Source organism: Cydia pomonella, chromosome 21 (genome assembly GCF_033807575.1).
Source record: "Cydia pomonella isolate Wapato2018A chromosome 21, ilCydPomo1, whole genome shotgun sequence".
In the NCBI taxonomy this organism is placed as follows: Eukaryota; Metazoa; Arthropoda; class Insecta; order Lepidoptera; family Tortricidae; genus Cydia; species Cydia pomonella.
The window spans coordinates 12,551,412-12,574,292 of NC_084723.1; the positions used below are offsets into that span (position 1 = coordinate 12,551,412).

The 22,881-nt window shown below is 36.5% G+C and overlaps 1 protein-coding gene across 2 annotated transcripts in view; it reads left to right on the forward strand.

The window, feature by feature from the left end:
• Positions 1-1,175: 1,175 nt before the first annotated feature.
• The window catches only part of LOC133529714 (facilitated trehalose transporter Tret1-like), a 78,560-nt gene continuing 56,854 nt past the window's right edge, over positions 1,176-22,881 (forward strand). Inside the window, exon 1 of one of the 2 annotated variants that reach the window (XM_061867508.1) lies at positions 1,176-1,245. The gene's annotated coding sequence lies outside the window, so the exon portion shown is untranslated. Of the gene's footprint in view, positions 1,246-2,015; positions 2,149-22,881 lie in introns of those variants that run through there. The other variant, XM_061867509.1, reaches the window with a different exon arrangement.

Below are 22,881 nucleotides of genomic sequence, written 5' to 3' on the forward strand. Positions count from 1 at the left end.
TTGGTCATAGAATATGGCCGCAAAATTTGAATGATTTGAAATGAATTTATAGTATGATCGTCAACTATTTATTATATATGACGACCGGTTTGGCCTAGTGGGTAGTGACCCTGCCTACGAAGCTGATGGTCCCGGGTTCAAATCCTGGTAAGGGCATTTATTCGTGTGATGAGCATGGATATTTGTTCCTGAGTCATGGGTGTTTTCTATGTATTTAAATATTTATAAATAGTTATATATTATATATCAGGGATCGGAAACCGGTATTTTTTGTATGGGAACGGAAACGGTATTTTTTCGTTCTTTGTTAATTATTTCATTTCTAATTGGGCAATCTAATAATACGAAGTCGTTATCAAAAACCACAACCGAGTCCTATATTTGGAGTATAAAATAAACCGAAATATATGTTTATTTCAAAGTTTTTCCAAAAAACGGGTTCCGATCCCTGTTATATATATCGTTGTCTAAGTACCCTCAACACAAGCCTTATTGAGCTTACTGTGGGACTTAGGCAATTTGTGTAATAATGTCCTATAATATTTATTTATTTATTTATACAATGTCAGTAAAAAACCTCATAATATATTAATAGCAAAATAAATTCATCACAATAAATATTCAATCAATATTTATCAATAAATATTGGGAAATAATTATACAATGTCAAATTATAGCATACTTAATTACATTAATTACTGAAAAGATGTCAGCTACTTATACCTACTAACTATACTACTAGGTATAAGTAGGTATACCTAGGTATCTGTAAAAAAAAGCTACAGGTCAAAAGTAAGGTGAAAAAAGTTGTCTAAAACTTTTTTATCGCTGACTTTTCCACCGTTTTAACTATTTTAATAAGTTGATTATAGTTTTTTGAGCACTTGTAGTTGTATTTTTTGAGCACTGGTAGAGAGTCGTATGGCTGATAAAAGGAAATGATGATGATAATCTAGCATATTACGAATCAGTTTTAACTAGAAAATGTGTAACCACTCAATACAATTCCACTCATCTAAGTTAACAAGAAACTTCAACTATCTAGGTACAAGTACATCCATACTAACACTCTTTGACTATCAATGGACTTTAATATCATAGCAATAAGATATATGTCTAGTCAGCTAACAATGGAACACCACTCAAGGGTGCACAGGGTAGATAAGGAGCTAGTTGAAATAATGTTAATTATTGTTCAACGGTAGTCGAACTGTCGAGCTGTGAGGAGGTACATGGCTGACTAAGGTAGGACACTTTAGTTTCTTTATACCTGTGCTTAATTTTGTAAAAAAAAGCGCTGGTAGCCTAGCGGTGGCGTGCGACTTTCAATCCGGAGGTCGCGGGTTCAAACCCCGGCTCGTACCAACGAGTTTTCGGAACTTATACGAAATATCATTTGATATTTATCAGTCGCTTTTCGGTGAAGGAGAACATCGTGACGAAACCGGACTGATCTCAATAAGGCCTAGTTTACCCTCTGGGTTGGAAGGTCAGATGGCAGTCGCTTTCGTAAAAGTTAGTGCCTACGTCGATCTCGGCATTAGTTGCCAAGTGGACCCCAGGCTCCCATGAGCTATGGCAAAATGCCGGGACTACGCGAAGAAGAAAAAAGCTACACTCCGTCACATTTTTTGGGGATAAAAAACAAGGCAACGAAATTAATTCTGACCGTTTAACTAACTTGTAAGATACTGGGCTTATTAAGAAATACATGTACGTTACTTCGTACTTTTAAGGCTGTATCTCATGAACCGTGATAGACAATTGAAATTTTCACAGATGATGTATTTCTGTTGCCGCTGTAACAACAAATACTAAAAAGTACGGAATCCTTGGTGGGCGAGTCCGACTCGCACTTGTCTATTTTTTTTCTATTCGTTTCGCCTTTGTCGATATACGATTGTCATCTTGGTTAGCCCTGAACAAAAAATACCCTGACAGCCCTAGACTCATTACAAAATCTATTGCAGTAATAAAAATCACAGCATGTATTATATTAACCAATTAATCTATAGCTAACAGCCGATTAGATTCTGAAAGTAGATATATAGTATATATGTATAGATAAAAACGTAGTGTGCGTCTGTACGCTATTCTGATTACATATCAGACCCGCACCCACGCGTGTGTGCTTGTGTTCATAATTCTGTGAGTATTTTTTATGTTTATTTTATAAAACTATGTGATTTAGGTAATGTTCTTTTTATTCAATTAAATAAATCACAGTAATACACGTTTTTACAAATTGAAACTACAACTAAACTTAACCTATCTTAACATTCTTAACCTAATGGGTCTAAATTATATCTACAGATATCCCCTCTGCCGCTGCCATTTAATGTGATGGAATTTATTCATTTCATAATATTAATTTAAATATTTATATAAAAATGTTAATAACGATAAAAATCAATAACTAAAAACCTTGACAATGTCAAATAATATCATAATTGCGGAAAAATTACAATATGGTTGCTGATATTTACATAGGTGTCTAGTATACGTTTATTAGTCAGTTAGGTATTACCTATTTTGATACTTAAACTATCTTTTCATTTAACGTTTTTAACAGCATCTATTTATAATATACCCCATATTAACTAATACCAAGAAAATGCCTATTTTGCTGCATTAAACATTTAAGAAATTTAAAATTGAAATACTAAATCATAAAACAAATTTTAAATTAATATTGTATTCTCGATTGACTCGACTCTACGTATATTTGTATGATTTGTATTATTTTCCTGATAATATGATACATTGTGTAGTTTTTTCTATAATCAAATGAAAATATCGACAGCAAAGCCATAGTACAATAATACCTTTGTTTATGATTTGAAGAACATTTCTTTCACCACATTTCATAATTTGTATCACATTTGTTTTCGTAAGCGTCGGTGTACTGAAATCACCAAGCCAGTTAGTAATTATTTTAATTAATTAGAGTAGAGGATACATGACAGGATGAGTATCCTATGCTCTAGTCCAGGTTGTAAACTATCTGTGTGCCTATTTTGAAGATTCCACCTAGGTACAGTCACGGTCTCTAATTGTGGAGCCATTTAGAGTTCAAGCTAATTTTGTTGTTTAATACCGTAAGCATTTCTTAACAATTAAAGACCGTAACTGTACCAAATATTTGAAATTAGGTTAATAATAATAAAAAAACCTGATATATACCGATACTCAATGTCAATCAGACAGAAAATCTGATAATTGACTATTCAATCAGATAATCAGATTGATGGCCTCGCCTAATGATAACAGTGATAATTATAATCATTGCGCTTTTTTTACATAATCATACTAAATTTTGCAAACTTATCGTCGGCTGAGAATACGTTTGCAAACTTATCGTCGGCTGAGAATACGTTTGCAAACTTATCGTCGGCTGAGAATACGTTTGTGCCGTATCCATTTTTGAGAAAACTCGTTTTTTAATGATTTTTGTAATAACAAAAAATATGCTATAATTGACACAAAAAAATAAAATTTTCAAAAATGTTGTGCCATATCCGCATTTTACTTTAGGATAATTACACTGTTCTCATTCACTTGTCCCTCATTTAGGATCGTGACTGTACTTGGCCGCGTAGCCAACGTTACAATCGTTAACGCTCCGTAGCGTGGCGTAGTCATCTCTCTCTATCACTCTTCCATATTAGTGCGACTGTGACAGTTGCGTTTCCTTCGCCACGGAGCGTGAACGATAGGCACGTTGGCTACACGGGCTGTATATTTTTATATCGATTGCAGTCGGGGAGCTTGGGAGAAATTACTACATGAAGGTCCCCCAACTGCGATTGGAGTAAAATATGCAGTAAATGAGCATAAACTTTTGAGTTTGCTGTTTATGACCCTGACTGAACACTTATATTCTAATTTACATTAATTAAGTTGAGTAACTAACATATCTAAAAAATATTTGTTGCTTTTCAGTCCGCTTTTAAACTGCCGTCGTGTTTTTTTTAAATTTTAAAGTAATTGTTTGGTTATGGAATGTATTATCAATCAATCCAAATTTTGAATTAAAAAAATACTGTCTGTTAAATATTTTTATAAAAATAATTATATATATTTTTCTTTTACCTATTGAAGTTAGTACAAATAAAGAAACCAACATATATTTACGTCATTTTCAAAATAAATGAATAATACCTTTTGTGTCGCAAACATAAATTATTATTATGCACATGTAATCATAATTTTATGTGCATATTAATTATTTTTGTTTGTTTAATTATCATTTATCATATTATTGAATGTCGCAACCACTTGAAATTACACTCTAGAACGAGTAGGTTGTTACAGGACTGAAAACATATTTTATCATTTTTTAAATGAAACAAGTTTGTAGGAATTGTTCGCAAATAAAAAAAACTGAAATTAATCTTGTATTCAACAGAAACGATGCCATGTAGCTTAGAAATAGATTAAAAGCAATTAATTAATTACAAGCTTTATATTAACTTGCAATAATTCCGACTTCTAATGAAGCTGAAAATTCGCATACATATGTAAGTCGGGTGACAATGCAATATTACTATCGAGCTGATCTGATGATGGAGACAGGAGGTGGCTATAGGAACTCTGTGATAAAACAACGCAACCCAATTGTGTTTGGAGTTTTTAGAATCGTCTCAATGAGTATTAGTTGCCTGTGGAGAAAAGTACAGTCAGCAATAAAAGCTTGTACTAAAAATTACTTTTTGCCAAACACTTATTTATGGCATCGTTTGCAGTTAGTGTTGGTAAGATAAGAACATGAGTCTTTTGAGTCTGAATTTAAAAAACTTGACTCGTTTTTACGAGACGCGGCGCTCACATAACTTCTGAGTCTTTTAAGTCCCGAGGTGAATCCTATATTGAGTCTTTTTTTAAGAGCAACTCAAAAGGACTTGAGCCTACGAATAAAGACTCCAGCAACAATTTTATAGGTTTTAACTAAATAAATTAAGCGTTATTTTATGATTTGTGTACCTAAAAAAATGTACATATAATCAATAAATTTACAAAGCTGCTGCTATACGGTGTGTTTTACAATGGAAGTAGCAAAAAAAATATTCCGACGAATTAAGATTTTCATCTTTTGAAGTCGGTCAAAATAGACACACACAGCTAATATCACGTCCAATTTTGGGACATGACGAGAATAATTAACTTTACATGATTAGCTATGAAATATTACGAGCTATAAAAAAACACACACATTTAATTTATTAATATCAGTACAGAGTTAAGACGTATTAATACTATTAATCCTTAATTATCTTCATTTTCAACTAATTTTATTGTGTTTAAAATTTCATCAACCATTAATATGGGTAACTCTTTTTACACAACTGAATCGATGAAATAAAGTGGCGTTGGGGTAACTTCCAAAGCAGGGTAATTTTTTAAATCACTAGTATCTACTTAACCAGATGATGACCGGTCTGACCTAGTGGGTAGTGACAGTGAAGCCGATGGTTAGGGCCACCAGCTTCATAGGCTTAGGGATTCCGAACTCAGGAGTTGGCAAGGCATTTATTTGTTTGATGAACACAGATATTTGTTCCTGTGTCATGGGTGTTTTCTATGTATATCGTTACTTAGTACCCATATTACATGTTTTGCTTAGTTTGGGGCTAGACCGATCTGTGTAAGACGACCCCTAATAAAAAAGCACTTCATATTTTGTCTACGTTTACGCTACGGCAACACTTACTAAGGCTTACTTAGTGTTACTAATGTTAGTACAGTAGAAAAAGTGCTTTTAGTTTAGTAAATAGTAAAGTTGTGCCCGCTCGGTCTTTAAAAAGAGCGCTCCGATCTCGGTGAATCGGTCAAAGGAACTAGTTCGCTCTTTTAGTTCCTTTAGTTCACTTGCAAATCTTGCAATAATGAGGATGACTAGGTATGTGTCTTGCTCTCGCTCGCAAATAAACAGAGCGAGAGCGTGAGCGAGCGACTTTCTTAACCTTGACTCATTCCGATCATTCGCTCCCGACCGATTTGTTACTAGGTACCGACGTACCGACTACTGAACTAAAGGACCGAGACCGATTAAGAGCGCTTAAGATGAACTAGTTCCTTTCGGTCCGTGGTGGGATTTCATTCCTTTTAGTTCTTCGGTCCTGACCGACTCAAGCCTAGTAAATAGGGGCTCAAAATTACACCGCATTTGAACAATTTGAAGTTACCCCGTCATAGAATTTGAAATAGAGGTATATTCATTGTCAAAGAAAATTTTGTAATCACACAACCACAGTACATTTACTGCCATCTTTCGACACATGATTAAAGCTTTTAGAACGCCATTTGACTCTGATCCTTATTCTTTTACTGATATGTGTTAAATTTGTAAATATCAAAATTTTCTTTGACAATACACCTCTATTTCAATTTCTCTTTGCCCCGTCGTACCTTTGTAGGGGAATTAAAATCCTTAACACATTCACTGCCAAAAATACGTATATGTGTTCATTTTGTATTAGAAATGGGGCGCTTGATACTAAAAATGTTACCTACCTACTTAAAACTATTATTTATGTCCATTCTCCCACATACTTAGTTATAAAAAAAGTCATGAACTAGGCACGTGTTATCTAGAGACTATTCTTATGTTAATTATTTCGCAATTATGATTAACTGCTTTTGTTAAATAAGGAACTGAAAAAACGACAAAAGACTGTAAGTTATTACGGAAAGTTTCTATAACTAATAACTATAGAAATACGTAATTATGCGTTGTGAATAGATAATATTATTTAATATGGACGGTTACTTAGCTCTATTTAAATGGCCTCTTTGTTTCAGAAGTTTAATTTATTGCGTAATTACGTAGGCAATGGGAAATATTAATAAAAATGTCATCAACTCATGCTTTTGTTTTGGACCCGGGTATGTCCTTAAACTACGTCCACAAGAGAGGTGTGGGCACTGTGAATGTCATCTCGCTCTGTGTGGTAGGGCACAGCACAGCGGATGTCATTCCAGATCTAGAGCAGAGCCCAACTGGGGAAGTACCTCCACCTTACAGAAAACCGCAGCCAAATAACACTAGACCCTACTCATAGTGTTGTGTTCCTGCCGGTGAGTAAGGTTGCCAGAGCTCAACGAGGGTGGGAGGGGGTAAGGGTCGGCAACGCGCATGTAACTCCTCTGGAGTTGCAGGCGTACACAGGCTACGGATACTGCTTACCATCAGGCAGGCCGTATGCTTGTTTGCCACCGACGTAGTATAAAAAAAAAATTGTTTAATAGGCTTATAAGGATGCCGAGTTAATGTAGGCATTAATATTTAACAAAGACAATAGTTTTCTATTATACACCGTGTTATTATTGAATTCCGTTAACTTCGGGGTACGGCTAAGTACGTTTAAGGAATCGAAATTGCGTGATTAATAAAAAAAATGTTGCATATGGCATTATTGTAACACGGGCATTACATTTGACATAAAAACTGAAATGAAAACTGTGACATATCAATGTCATTTCGAACATCCATCATCCGAAATTTAGTAAAAGTACTTTACGTTTAGTAGCAAAAGTATAAACTCGTACTAAACACTAATCAATATGTGAAATAACCCCTAAGGCAAGTGTATACGCTCGTAAGGGTCTTATAAGATAAAAATAAATTATTTATTATATACGAAATGGAGTTATTTAGAATACCGGTGTCTTTGAGAAAGTTACTTAATTTAAACTCAGGAATGCACCCTTGAAATTAACGGAAATAATAAAATATCATCCGTCATTATTTAATAGAACTGGGCTAAAAAAATCGCAGCCAACTTATCTTGGTTTAACTCTACAAGCTCTACTACTAATAGACAATAAGAACACTTTTTCTGTGTGATACCAATACCTTTCTATCTCATTAATCTGAGCCACCCTGTATAAATACATAATATAATATACTTAGGTGTGTTATCTATATGCTCATGATAGTAGGTAACCAATATAAGTACCTACTGCATACACTCAAGAGAAAAATGGGCCATTAAGTATAGAATTTTCCATAAAAAATACCCGTTTTTATCAGAAGAGTAGTTTGCCCAAGCAAATGGCGTCACAGTATTATTACGAATTAGAGCTAGTTAGATGTTTCTTTAGAAGTGTAGTTAGTAGTATATTCCATTTTTGTTTCAGAGCCCCTAGTGTAAATTTATTCGATAGCGTGACGTGACGTACGCGTTTGCGTGAAGTCTCATTTTGTACCGGATTTAGAAACAGCGCGCCAAGCGGGACGTTTTGGAAACTCAAAATCCCATACAAAATGAGACTTAACGCAAACGCTTACGTCACGTCTCGCTATCGAAAAATTTACACTAGGGGTATAGATTAGAAATTTTATAACCTCAAAAGTAGTGATAACTTTATTCCTAGAAAATTAAATCTTAGTACGAGTACTATGCATTGAATTATAGTGTCGTTTACCCTAGCATTTTGAAAAAAAAGTTCATTACCACTACTTTTGAGGTTAGAAAAATTCTAATCTAAAAAAACGGTGTAGTACCTATTTAATATTTATTGAGTTAATCGATTGGCATTTTTTTTACTTGAGCTGCGTAATCCATTAGTTCTTAATAATTAGTCGGAAAATGATGAAACTAAAGTTAGATAATTATTTAAAAAATAGAATTATAAAGGGCTTTTAAGATATCTTATTCATTTTAATTACTTAGTAGGTAGTGCAGTTTTCCATACTGGCACATATTGGCACAGAAAAAAATTATAGATAAAAAAACGACACAGAAACAAAAAAAAAATACAGAATAAAACTGGCTCAACCAAATAAAACTACAAAGGAAGCATAGTAATGTGAAAATTTGCTGCAGGATAGAACAGACGATTAAAAACAAGAAACGGGAGAAACGGCAGTGAAGATAGGCTGCCGAGGCAAACAGTGAATAGAATACTGACACTTTTTATGCAAAATAAAGACATTGAATTTAAATGAATTGAATTGAATAGAATAATCGCGTTCGGGAATAAATGCGATAGATAAATTTGCTGCAAGGAAAATATGCTTTTGGGAAATGACCTAACAAATCGTAAGCAAGAGGGGTTTAGATAAGTTCAAATAACAAGAAAGATCTTGTTATACATATATGTATCATCTCGAGCAGGGACAGGGAGTTATTAGAGAAACACGTACATGTATGAACGTATATCCTGCCTACACTGCGTGTATTTTTCATATAACAACTAACTTTAGATTTAGTAGTATGAAATTATTCTTCTTCTTCTTCTTCAACCTAGCGTTTTCCCGGCCTAGCGCCAGGGTCCGCTCTCCTACTTAGTCTTCTCCACTTTGCCCGATCTTCGGCATCCTCAGATGTGAGATTGCTAGTATGAAATTATTCTGAAAAAAAAAATAGTTTTTTTTAGCGGCAATGTATTTCGCACACCATGGTCACTTGTGACACTTGTGACGTCGCGTTATTTGAGTAAAAACAAAGTAGTAAGTAGTAGCTGAATTATTTTATATAGAGAAATAAAAGTCGTAACGTTTTAGGGTTCCGTAGCCAAATGGCAAAAAACGGAACCCTTATGGATTCGTAATGTCTGTCTGTATGTCTGTCCGTCCGTATGTCACAGACACTTTTTTCCGAAACTACAAGAACTATACTGTCGAAAATTGTTGAGTAGATGTATTCTGGAAACCGCATTAAGATTTTCACACAAAAATAGAAAAAAAAACATTAAATTTACGGGGCTCCCCCCAACAAATGATATTGAGGTTTCTAATATTTTTTTTTTCTAAACTGAATAGTTTGCGCGACGCGCGCGACACTTCCAAAGTGGTAAAATGTGTCCCCCCCCCCCCCTATAACTTCTAAAATAAGAAAATGATAAAACAAAAAAATATATATGATGTACATTACCATGCAAACTTCCACCGAAAATTGGTTTGAACGAGATCTAGTAAGTAGTATTTTTTAATACGTCATCAATGGTACGGAACCCTTCATAGGCGAGTCCGACTCGCACTTGGCCGCTTTTTTATAAAATCTATGAAAGTGTATAAACCAACTACCTTTTTATCATCCGATAGATTGTGCTGACACAAACACTATACATTGATGTTGCAAAGTCGATGTGTTACTGCTAAACACGGAAAGTAGCTAATTGCCATATTACAAAGTTTTTACTTGTACCTATAACAAAACTGATATTGATAGCCACATGACTCATGCCAATAACTGTTAGTTTTCCATATCGACGTCCATGTCGCAATATCCATTATTTATCGCAAACAAACACAGCAATGTGTCGCATTCCTGTTGGTTTGCTAATGCGTTTTTAATTTGTAATGAGTACATATGATTATGTTGACAGTCAACACTTATGCGTTATGCAAAAAGTTTCATTATTTTCTTGAAGTATTTAATGGTGTTTACTTAATGGTAAAGCCAGAGTATGTACCTATACACTTGCTATATGTCACGTTATTTACTTTATACCTATTGTTTTGAATGCATAAATATCTACGTGACTGACACATCTAATAAATAATAATAAATAAATCAATATTATAAGATATTATTACACAAATTGACTAAGTCCCACAGTAAGCTCAATAAGGCTTGTGTTGAGGGTACTTCGACAACGATATATATAATATATAAATATTTATAAATACTTAAACACATAGAAAACACCCATGACTCCGGAACAAATATCCATGCTCATCACACGAATAAATGCCCTTACCAGGATTTGAACCCGGGACCATCAGCTTCGTAGGCAGGGTCACTACCCACTAGGCCAAACCGGTCGTCAAAAAACAAATCTTGTAAAACAAGTATAATTTACCATCAGTTTATAATCGCTGGCAATGTTAAATAAGAGCTAAAGCATTGATATTTGTTATTTTGAAAATGAATGGCGCCATACATTCCATGAATGGAGCAACAAAACCACAGTTTTAATTGGTTAATAATATTAAAACCAATTGCAGTAGCTTTCATTAAATACATAGAAAACATAATGGATGAATTGGACATTCAACTTTTACATCTCCAGATTTAATGTGTTTTTGACAATAACAATATACATAATGGATATATACAGATGAATACTATAACTAGCTTATATCTAAAATAGGCCCTTGAGGCATTGTACCAAGGATGCTGGCGGCATTTCCTCGTTGTATCGCAATACTGATACGTTGTGCGAGGAAGCCGCCAGCTCTTCGGTCACCAGTTACGTCAACCAGACGTTTCGCGATTTCTCCAAAAAACTTGTGCGCGCTGGGACCCCATGGACCTAGAGTTTCAACGCCAAAAGGTACAAAATGGTACTCTCTACCGAGGCTCTTATATTTATTACGTTTCAAAATTTCGGCGCTTTCCGCCGCTGCGCCCGCTTTTACATTAGTCCGTTGGAGGTGGGACGGTGCCAGTGTGTCTACGCAGGTAGCATCCCACACTAACATCCGTCCCAAGCTCCAAGGAACCAAGGACACCCCATCAGGCCTCTTGCCATCATCCCTGATAATGCCAGTTGGCTCAAGAAGAGCAGGCACATTGATGGTGGCAAGAGATCGACGGATTATGTGTTTTTAACCATAGAGACTATACATCTCTATTGTATTGTAGTAATTATTTATTTTAAGATTATTATAATGTAATGTTTACCCAGGTATTGGCTGTTGTATTTATAAATGTTGTTATGTATTTTTCATGTCACTATATGATGTTACTATAAATGTTGTATTGACTTGTAAAAGAGCCCTTGAGGCCTACTTGCAGAATAAATTTTAGAATTTTGAATTTGAAATTTGAATTTTGAATTTTGATTTTATAGCGTAAAGCGGTATAGAAATTCTACAGGTGTCGGTAAAATGTCAAAAACACTCCAAATTTTCTCTTAAATGTTCCATGATTGGTGCCGTTAACATAGGAACTATAAAATATGTATGACCCGTACATCAAATACCTACAAGTAACACAATTTATTTACAAGCTAAAATACATGCATTCATCTGTACTAAGTATATCACATTTTACTTGTTTCACAACTCTATTAACATCACCACCTGCATATTTCATCATAACATAACTTTTAAGATTGTGACCATAATACAGGGTAAGCAAATAAGAAGTATACATTTCATTTCTAAATGTTAACCATATTAAGTTCAAAGATTATTAAGTATTATTATAAAAATATATTATTCAGAGTGGGCAAATACACTTGGAACATAATGTCTGGCATATGTCCAACAGCATGAAAATCAATTTAGTGTTGGGCATTCAAGAATAAAATCATTATTTGAATAAGAATTCGTAAGAATAAAATCATCTTGATGATGCACTTAATATAATTAAAAATTAGAAACAAAGTGTATCACTCTTATTTGCCCATCCTGTATACCTAATACATACAACATGGTTTCCTAACAAAGTATAAAGCACATTAGAATGACTAATTATTGATTAATCATACAACCATCCAGTTCCTAATGTAAACACCATCATATCTATTTAACATGGGAATAATTATATTCAGCAAGCTCGGCCGAATGTCACCTTCCCATACAAATGGAGTTTCGTTCTCATTTTTAGGGTTCTGTAGTCAACTAGGAACCCTTATAGTTTCGCCATGTCCGTCTGTCTGTCTGTCTGTCTGTCTTTCTGTCTGTCCGAGGCTTTGCTCCGTGGCCGTTAGTGCTAGAAAGCTAAAATTTGGCATGGATATATAAGTCAATAAAGCCGACAAAGTCGTACAATAAAATCTAATTTTTTTTTCTCGGATATATTCGGAGATAATCACTCCGAAAGAAAAAAAAAGTGTCCCCCCCCTCTAACTTTTGAACTATAGGTCCAAAAAATATAAAAAAAAATCGTGGAAGTAGAGCTTAAGAACGATATTAAATGAAAACTATAGCAGACATGATCAGTTTAGTTGTTTTTGAGTTATCGCAAAAAGTTTCCCCTTCATAGTAAAAAGACGTACATACACAGTTCATCCCTTGGTTAACAATCTACCATACTTTAAGCTCCAGTTTAGCTTATTGTGACGGAAGAGTAACTACGGAACCCTACTCTGAGCATGGCCCGACAGGCTCTTGGCCGGTTTATTAAACTACGTTTTGGATTGTAATGAAACTTTGTACATACAATGACATGAGCTATATCTATGCCTGTAATTAGTCTACATAGCTCCTTATAAAACAAACGATATAGAGCAAAAACATTTTGTTATGATAAGCTTTGTTGTATTTTTTCAACTACGTTATCTCAAGCTACATAAACTAATTACAAACATAGATATACCTTATTCTTTTGTAAGAACAAAGTTTCAGAGCAATCTAGCTAGTAATTTCTCTTCGACGACCGGTCTGGCCTAGTGGGTAGTGACCCTGCCTACGAAGCTGATGGTCCCGGGTTCAAATCCTGGTAAGGGCATGTATTCGTGTGATGAGCATGGATATTTGTTCCTGAGTCATGGGTGTTTTCTATGTATTTAAGTATTTTTAAATATTTATATATTATATATATCGTTGTCTAAGTACCCTCAACACAAGCCTTATTGAGCTTACTGTGGGACTTAGTCAATTTGTGTAATAATGTCCTATAATATTTATTTATTTATTTATTTATTTTCTTTTGTTGATTTGTTGTTGAAAGTGATACGTTTGTATGGAGAATAGAGCCTGCTGCGTTTTTTTCATTGCGTTCGTTTCATGTTATTTTAGCATATAGTTTTAAAATAACCGCGCTGGTGGCCTAGCGGAAAGAGCGTGCGACTTGCAATCCGGAGGTCGCGGGATCAAACCCCGGCTCGTACCAATGAGTTTTTCGGAACTTATGTACGAAAAATCATTTATTATTTGCCAGTCGCTTTTCGGTGAAGGAAAACATCGTGAGGAAACCGGACTAATCCCAAGAAGGCCTAGTTTACCCTCTGGGTTGGAAGGTCAGATGGCGGTCGCTTTCGTAAAACTAGTGCCTACGCCAAATCTTGGGATTAGTTGTCAAGCGGCCCCTAGGCTCCCATGAGCCGTGGCAAAATGCCGGGACAACGCGAGGAAGAAGAAGATAGTTTTAAAATGAAGGCAAAACTTCGATAGTATTGCGGTGACTAAGTTTGTGTCTTCTCTTAGCTCCTACTCTTAGCCATAGAAAATGGAAAAATTAAAATGAAAAGTTTATTAGGTTAAACAGTTTGAAAAACATTGGATTTGGATCCTACTTTTAAGTATGTAAATATATACCTGTATCAGGAGATTCCGCTCTTTCCTAATGTAGTTATATACAAATATTCATCATAAAAAAAACTACGTTTGTTTGATATCAAGTATACCAAAGTGTATTAGTAATATGTGAAAATATCCTTTATTGAAAAGACGATAAATATTAGTGACATTAATTGTATAAAACAAAATTAAGACTACTTATAAAATAAAATTACTAAAACTTAACCTACCGAGAAAAAATAAAAATTTCTGCAATAAAACCTGGCCTCTTGGCAAGGTGCCCATCACGCAGGCAGCATTCCCGCGCTGCAATACGTTGTTATATAGATACATTATAAATCGCAGTTGTTGTCCTAACACTTATCATATCTAATTACTAATCATTCTAATCAGAACAAAATATTTAATCATGAAATTGTGTATTTAGTGAAACTAATCAAGGTCAAAATAGTAGAAAATCGAAACAAAACACTGTTTTACAGTCATACCATCGATACTCCAAACAAGTGCCTAACTATTCAGAAGTACGAGTTAAGTTCAGATAGTGGCACTCTATTGGAATAGTTATGATTTATGATAAGTTTTAACGAATCATTCTGGTTCTTGTAAGGATTTTATTTACATTTTCGTTTATGTATTGTTAATATTTTACAAAGAAAGTAAATTTCTTTCAAGTTTACCACAATAAAAACAATGCATTATCTTCAAATAATTAAATTATTATAGTTTGTGGTTCCGTCTATTAAATAAAACGTTAAATTTATTAATAATAATCAATAACTAAACTAGGATTGCCATCGATACTCCTGATGAAATTAAATAGCAAAAGTTTTTCACTCCATCATCTCACGCGATTGCCAACAGGAAAAGCGCAGGCGCTATAATTATATGTACAATCGTGGAAAGTTTCCTGCTTATATGATATGTTTTACTAGCTTATCAAACACATAATCCCAAATACATTTTAATTAATTAATGAGAATCAAGATTGAAAAATATTTATGTAACCTTGACATATTAACTAGTAATCTGGTGATAGCTGCCTATTGATTGAATTGTCCACTCTCGTTATCTGTATGTCAAATGAAGGTTGTTAACAAGGGTTCCTATATTATGTTAATCATGTAAATATGTAAATCATACACTACAAAGATAATGACTCTTGACCACCATATATGTAGTAGGTAATGTTGTTGCGATACAAATAAACTACATATGTAAACACAACCAACGAAAATTATTATATGAATAAAATAATAATTCTTGTTAATAATCCTTTTATATCTGCTTTATTTATTATATATAATTATCTTTCACTTTATTTGTTGGCCTCCTACTTTAGTCGGTAGTGACCCTGCCTATGCAGCGGGAGGTGCCGGGTTCGAGTCCGGAGGAGGGCATTTATTTGTATATTTGTCACAAATATTACAAGCTTTTATTTAACTTGCCCTGTTAGTATGTATGGGACAAATCTTGCAAGTTAAATTTGACCCACTGAAGCTGAAAATTTGCATACATATGTAAGTCGGATGACAATGCAATATTATGGTGCCATCAAGCTGATCTGATGATGGAGACAGGAGGTAGCCATAGGAACTCTGTGATAAAACAACGCAACCTAACTGTATTTGGGGTTTTTAGAATTGTCTCGAGGAGTATTAGTTGCCTGTGGAAAAAGTACAGTCAGCGATAAAAGCTTGTACCAAAAATGAAATTTTTGCCAAGAACTTATTGGCTCCTTAGTTAATTTAATTATGGATATTTTCTATGTATATATATATATATATATAGTCGTCTAGAACCCACAACAAAAGCCTTATTGAGCTTACTGTGGGTCTAGGTCGATCTGTGTCACATGGTCCCGTAGGTAATATTTATTTGTTATTTGACGACCGGTCTGGCCTAGTGAGTAGTGACCCTGCCTATGAAGCCGATGGTCCCGGATTCAAATCCTAGTAAGGGCATTGTTTCGCGAGATGAGCTCGGATATTTATTCCTGAGTCATGGGTGTTTTCTATGTATTTAAGTATTTATATATATCGTTGTCTAAGTACCCACAACACAAGCCTTATTGAGTTTACTGTGGGCTTTAGTCAATTTGTGTAATAATGTCCTTTAATATTTATTATATATTAAAGAAGAATGAACCTAATTTCTTGTTTATCGACTTTGTTTAAAAGTTTCTTTATCATTTTCCTTCCTCATGAAGGAAGAATATGATTAAGTACCTATACATTGTAAGGAAAACTGCGACAGGTTAACGTCCGTGTTAAATTTGCATGCCATGGTTGTAAATTATCATAATCATCTACACATCCCTACTGACAACCACCGTCTACGCTCTAGCACCATTATTTCGTTCTCTATCCCGCCTCACAAACAAATCTTATGACAAATCGTTCACTGTACATGCGTACAATCAAGGTATTAAATATCGATACGGACAAAGTACCAAAAATATGTATACACGACCTTATTGCGTATATATTAAGGTAGTGTATACAAATTTTTGTCACTTTGTCCGTATCGATATTTAAAATCTTAGCTGTACTCGGTCAAACTCTGAAACGCGCTTCCACCTCCTCTGCGGCAGTGCCAGTCAGTGGCGTTGCCGTCGCTAAAAGGAGTATATATAACTATACATATTCCATGCAATTGTCTACCGTTGTCTCGTACAAACGCGAATTTTCTGAAGATTTGCAGGTACAAGAGTTTTCATTTCTGTGACTAAAGTTCAGAAATATGCACAGGAAAATAATCGCCTGCTTAAACATAGAAAAAAAGTCGCAATATAGGAAATATAATGCGTCCGTATGGGAGAGCCCGTGGAATGCTCCAAAAGCTAAATTAAAATAAGTTTTTGTAAAAAAAAAATTTTTTTGATACAGGCTTTTATCGCTGACTCTACTTTTTTTTCTACAAGCAAGTAATACTCATCGAGACAATTTTAAAAAACCCAAACACAATTAGGTTGCGTTGTTTCATCACAGAGTTCCTATGGCCACCTCCTGTCTCCATCATCAGATCAGCTCGATGGTATCATAATATTGCATTGTCACCCGACTTACATGTATGCAAATTTTCAGCTTCATTGGAAGTCTGAAAGTAGGTCAAATTTAACTTGCAAGATTTGACCCACACTTACTTTGACCCATAGGGATCTTTTGTGTTACTCCCTTAGGAAAGATCCGTCAGCTACTCAAGACTCCAAGAGCTTTTCCGACCATCTCCATATGCCGGATGATGAAGCTCATGGGTAGCATTTTGAATTCCTTTGGTTCCAGGTAGCCTACTCCAAATTCCTTCATTATTTGCCTGGCGAGGGCGCGACCCACACTAACTAACAAACTTACATACATAACAGGGCAAGTAAAATAAAATTTTGTAAAAACTATGGCTCTCGGTAACAATTCAATAAAAAAAACTACAAAGTAACGTTAGCCCCTTCTTTTAAGGTGCGAATCGAGGACAACTGGTCACCTATAGGAAAACGTCCGCACTAATTTCGCATGTCAAGCCCGTAAATCAACACAATACTTCTGGCGGGCCGCCACAACGCCTTCCTTGACGGAAGTATAGTTATTGAATGCTCAAAGATCTGTTAATCCGGTCAAGAGTTTTTTTTAATTTTTATACTACGTCGGTGGCTGCAGTCTCCGTAGCCTATGTACGCCTGCAACTCCAGAGGAGTTACATGCTCGTTGCCGACCCTAAACTCGCCCCCCCCCCCCCCTCGTTGAGCTCTGGCAACCTTACTCACCGGCAGGAACACAACACTATGAGTAGGGTCTAGTGTTATTTGGCTGCGGTTTTCTGTAAGGTGGAGGTACTTCCCCAGTTGGGCTCTGCTCTAGATCTGGAATGACATCCACTGGTTGTGCCCTACCACACAAAGCGAGGTGAAATTCACAATGCCCATACCTCTCTTAACAATGCCCATACCTCTCTTACAATATGTGAATGAGTGTAAATGAATTAATAGTTGTTAACATACGAACGAAAAAAAAATTTCGTGATTTCGGGGTTGGCCTATATATTCACCCCTCAGTGTTTGGTGAGAGAAAAGCCTCTGTATATGTCGCCATTTTTCAGGCATATTAGCGGCTTTTGCTTTCTTCCACTATCTCTTATGAACTAGCCTAGGTATAGCCAAGATGACAATCGTTGGTAGAAAACGCCAATCGAAAGATATAAAGGGAAATAAATAAATAAATATTATAAGAATATTATTACCCAAATTGGCTAATCTCAATTAAGGCTTGTATTGTTGGTACTTAGACAACGATATAATAATGTATATAATATGCATATTAATAATACTTAGAAAACAGCCAGGACTTAGATCCGTGCTCATCATGCAAATAAAGCCCCTTGCCATGATCTGAACCTATCAAATCATGGCAATCATCTGTAAAACCGATACGTTTTATTATTTTGTTTCTCGTTTGTCGATGTACACGCAACTGCAAAAGTCCATACTTACTTTATTCCCTTACCGCATACGAAGCCAAATATGGTGGATATGATATTCAACTCTATTGACAACCATTGAAGTTCAAATTTCAACAAATAATATATTTGTTATTACATGCGGTAAGGGGTTGTGAATGAATTCCATTCATAATGTAGATATGAACTTTTCAGCTGTGCAATTGTCATTTTGGATAGATAGATAGATAATCCGTTTATTTGTTTGCCACAATACACACAGGAAATACAATTAATAAAATGACAAAAAAGCTTTTGGCTAGGCCCCCAGTCCACACAGTGAATCCCCATATACCTTCGTGTAAAGAAGTAGCAACGCGCATGTAATATTGGTTACCACCTCCATTGTAACGTTATAGTTCGTGTCATCCACGCAGATTTGTCAAATCTAACCTTTATTAACATGACAATACGAGTTAAGGCACACGTCTTTGTGAATGACACGATCTACCTACCTCTATATAGCATGCTTAAATGCAGTTATCGCACTTTTTTTCTTTTATTTTGTTACCGTGCATTTCGCTCTTACTTTGTTCGTATATGTATTGGTGTGAGCGAGACGCACGATAACTTAATGACATCATTGATATTTTGATGTTAGTGTACCATCGCCCACACTGTTAACTGTCCATCGGTGGACAATATTACAAAATTCGGTGTGCTCAATAAAGCAATGCGATACTTTACTACAGGGCAAAGACTGTTGCTTTATTAATCGCAAGACAGACCCCATATGGAATATTGCTGTCACCTTTGGACAGAAGCACCTGGATGCCAGCTTGGGCCCCTCGACCCAGTCCAAAGGCCGGCTTTCGTTATACAAAGCGCAGGTTCGACCACATATGGAGTACCGACTATTCTCTCCTCTGGTCTGGAGCACCGACAACTTCTTCCACTTGACTCCATCCAACGTCGGGTAGTTCGTATTGTTGGTGACCCCGATCTCACAGTCAGTTTGGAAACTCTTAGTTTTCGGAGAGACGTTGGCTCATTGTGCCTGTTCTACCTTTTGTACTATGGAGAATGTTTTGAAGAACTTTTTGAATTGGTGCCACCGTCGCGTTTTTATCACCGCACCTCCCGCCAAAGAAACAAAGTTCATCCTCACTTTCTCGACACGTGGCAAACCAAGAACAAACGGGCATCTCGCTCGTTTTTGCACAGAACGTGCAAGTTGTGGAATGAGATACCTTCTGAGGTGTTTCCCTTGCGCTATGACATGGGGTTCTTCAAGAAGCAGGTATTTAGGGTTCTCAAAGGTGCAACGCATAAGTGGTTCCTCCGATGTTGCTTATGTCCATAGGCGGCGATGACTGCTTCCCCTCAGGTGGCTCGTCTGCTCGTTTGCGGCCTATTACATAAAAAAAAAACTTCGTCGACGATCCCAAACTCACAAGCGGTATTGAACCTTAAAATCTAAGGAGAGACTTTGCCCCCTTGTGTGTGTTCTACCGCTTGTACAATGGGCTGTGCTCTGAAGAATTGTTTGACATGATGCCCACGCCTACTTTCTATCCCCGCACCGCTCGCCGTCGGCATGGTGTCCATCCACACACCCTCGAACCTAAATGGACGCTCCGGCTGTGGAATGAGTTACCTGCCGAGGTTTTCCCGAGGGTCTACAGTATTCAACGCGCATGCAACACGTCTGGAGTTGCAGGCGTCCATAGGCTACTGTGACTGCTTACCATCAGGCGGGCCGTAAGCTTGTTTGCTACCGTCGTGGTATAAAAATAAAAGCGATAAGGTCCACCGATGGACAGTTAAGAGCATTGATGTTTGTGTGGTCAAATTGGTCTCGTTTTAATATTACAACAATTCCACTGGGAAAAATACCTAATCGCGACTACATTCTTTATTTATACCTGAGATAACTAGGTACCTAGGTAATGAGGCAGATTAGAATCAGATAATTTTAGTGCGCTAATGGAGGCTTCCGCGAAGGAAAACATACAGCAACAACAGCAACGTGACTACAATACGAAGATGCTTGGTTTTAGTTTAGATACATTTATATGATAATTGGTCGTATTCACATAGATTTCGGTTGTATTTTCCTCTTATTGTTAAGAGCTATATGCATTCAAATAACCAAAATTTCGAGTTACCTGTACGGCAAAACATGTTTTAGAAGCTTGTACATATGTACCCTGTCGCACGCTTGTTGCGGAAAATTGTACAATCAGTCACCGCGTGTGGTGTGCCGTATATCTAGTGGTTCCATTGTTTACTATTGGCAGAGATACAAAACTTTAGTAAGGAACATCTTAACGTATGTACGTATTTATTTTTCTTACCGATTAATAAGTGAGTGATTTACAAAATAAACGTCTCGGAGATGGGACCATATACTTACCTTTGGATGGGACTTAGTTTTGCAAAGGGACATTTCTTTCCGTTTATTGATGGTCGTCCCACTTTAACATCTTCCTTGACAACTGATCGGAAGAAGCTCAAAATCTGGAGTCATGAAAAAACAGGGGAGAGGCCTATGCCCAGCAGTGGGACTATCAAATAGTCTAGTACCTCTGACACAAGCCCCACTCTGCCCTATCCTGTGTGACTTCGCGCTAATTGGGTATTCCGAGGGTTCTTTTAGAACTTCGTCACTCCAGCGGTATCTGGGACGCTCAGACGGGCCTTTTCCACCCGGGTGCCCCACAGCACGATCCTCTCACATCGCAACCGGCTCCTCTAACTCGCTATTCTTCCTACGCCTCCAAGTTCCATCTTCATCTCTGATACGTCCCAGAATCTTCCGCCAGATTTTCCTCTCCGTCACTAAGAGCTTGCTCTCTTCTTTCTGAGTCAGAGTCCAAGCTTCAAATAGTCTAGTATGAAATAAAATCTCAGATCTGTACATATCTGGCTACCTAATATTTGTTATGCATCAGAATGTTACATTCGGATTGTGACTGGGTCATTCTACAGCAATCTCATTCCCCTGGCTCTACCTATTCGCAAATTCCCAGGAAATTCCGCTCAGCAGTTTTGGTTGTAGATGGCACTTGGCTTGGATAAAGGATGATTCACGCTAGACCGGTCCGAGGCCGGTCATGAGCTTCCAGCGCATCGTTTTCTGTGGAAAGCACCACGTGATCACCGATCAGCCGTCATAGAAAATTACGAGTCGGGCGCCTCGGCCCGGGCCCGGCCTATCTAGCGTGAGGCATCCTTTATACAGTCACCAAAAATGAGATGCTAATAAAGCGGCATCTCCTGGGAATTTGCGAATAGGTATGGCCCCCTGGGTATTCCCCTGAATGAGATTGTTGTAGAATGACCCAGTCACAATTCGAATGTAATATTCTGATACAGCGCAAATATTAGGTAGCCATATATGTACAGATCTGAGATTTTATTTCATACTAGTATAGACAATTTTTGTAGAATGACTGACTAATTAGTTTAAACAAAAAATATTACTTTGCTAATCAATCAGTGCTCCTGAGAATGCCTCGTAGATAGGGACCGTGCGCGTTGGAGGGTCTGCCATCTTGTGGCCTGAATCGGAACCATAAACATGCACATGTAGACGTCACGTGTTTTCTTGTGCATAGTAGGTTCTGCCATCTTGTGGGCTACATCGGAACAAAACACATCACATTTACGCCTCGCGCCAAAAATCTGAAGGCTCCTGTGCTGCCTCCTACAGTTCATGCACGCTCCCTATAGGCGAAATACGTGTCGATTTTTGTACTTTCGGCGGTGGATTTTGTTTTGCGTATTTATTTTTGCGGTGGGAGGGTGGGAACTTTTAATTGCATGTAAAAATACGCAAATAGGTATAACGGGTTAGCACTGATTGACTAGCACGTTATCTTTTCGCGGATTAGCAAAGTAATATTTTTTGTTTTAATTAACATGGATTTCCGCAAAGTCACGCCTGATCCTATTCTTTATTTTATTAATTGTATCTTTTCTTTTCTTGTATCTTTTTACTGAGGTGTGCCAATAAAGAGTATTATAATATATCTTCCTATCTATCCATTTGAATGACTGACTGTTTACAACGCATATACGATATAGAAACGCTGCAGCGCTGCGTGACTGCTGCATTGCGTTGCTGTCATTGCCGCATTGCCGCTGCATTGCATTGCCGTCATTGCCGCATTGCTGCTGCATTGCATTGCTGTCATTGCCGCATTGCTGCTGCATTGCGGTGCTGTCATTGCCGCATTGCTGCTGCATTGCGG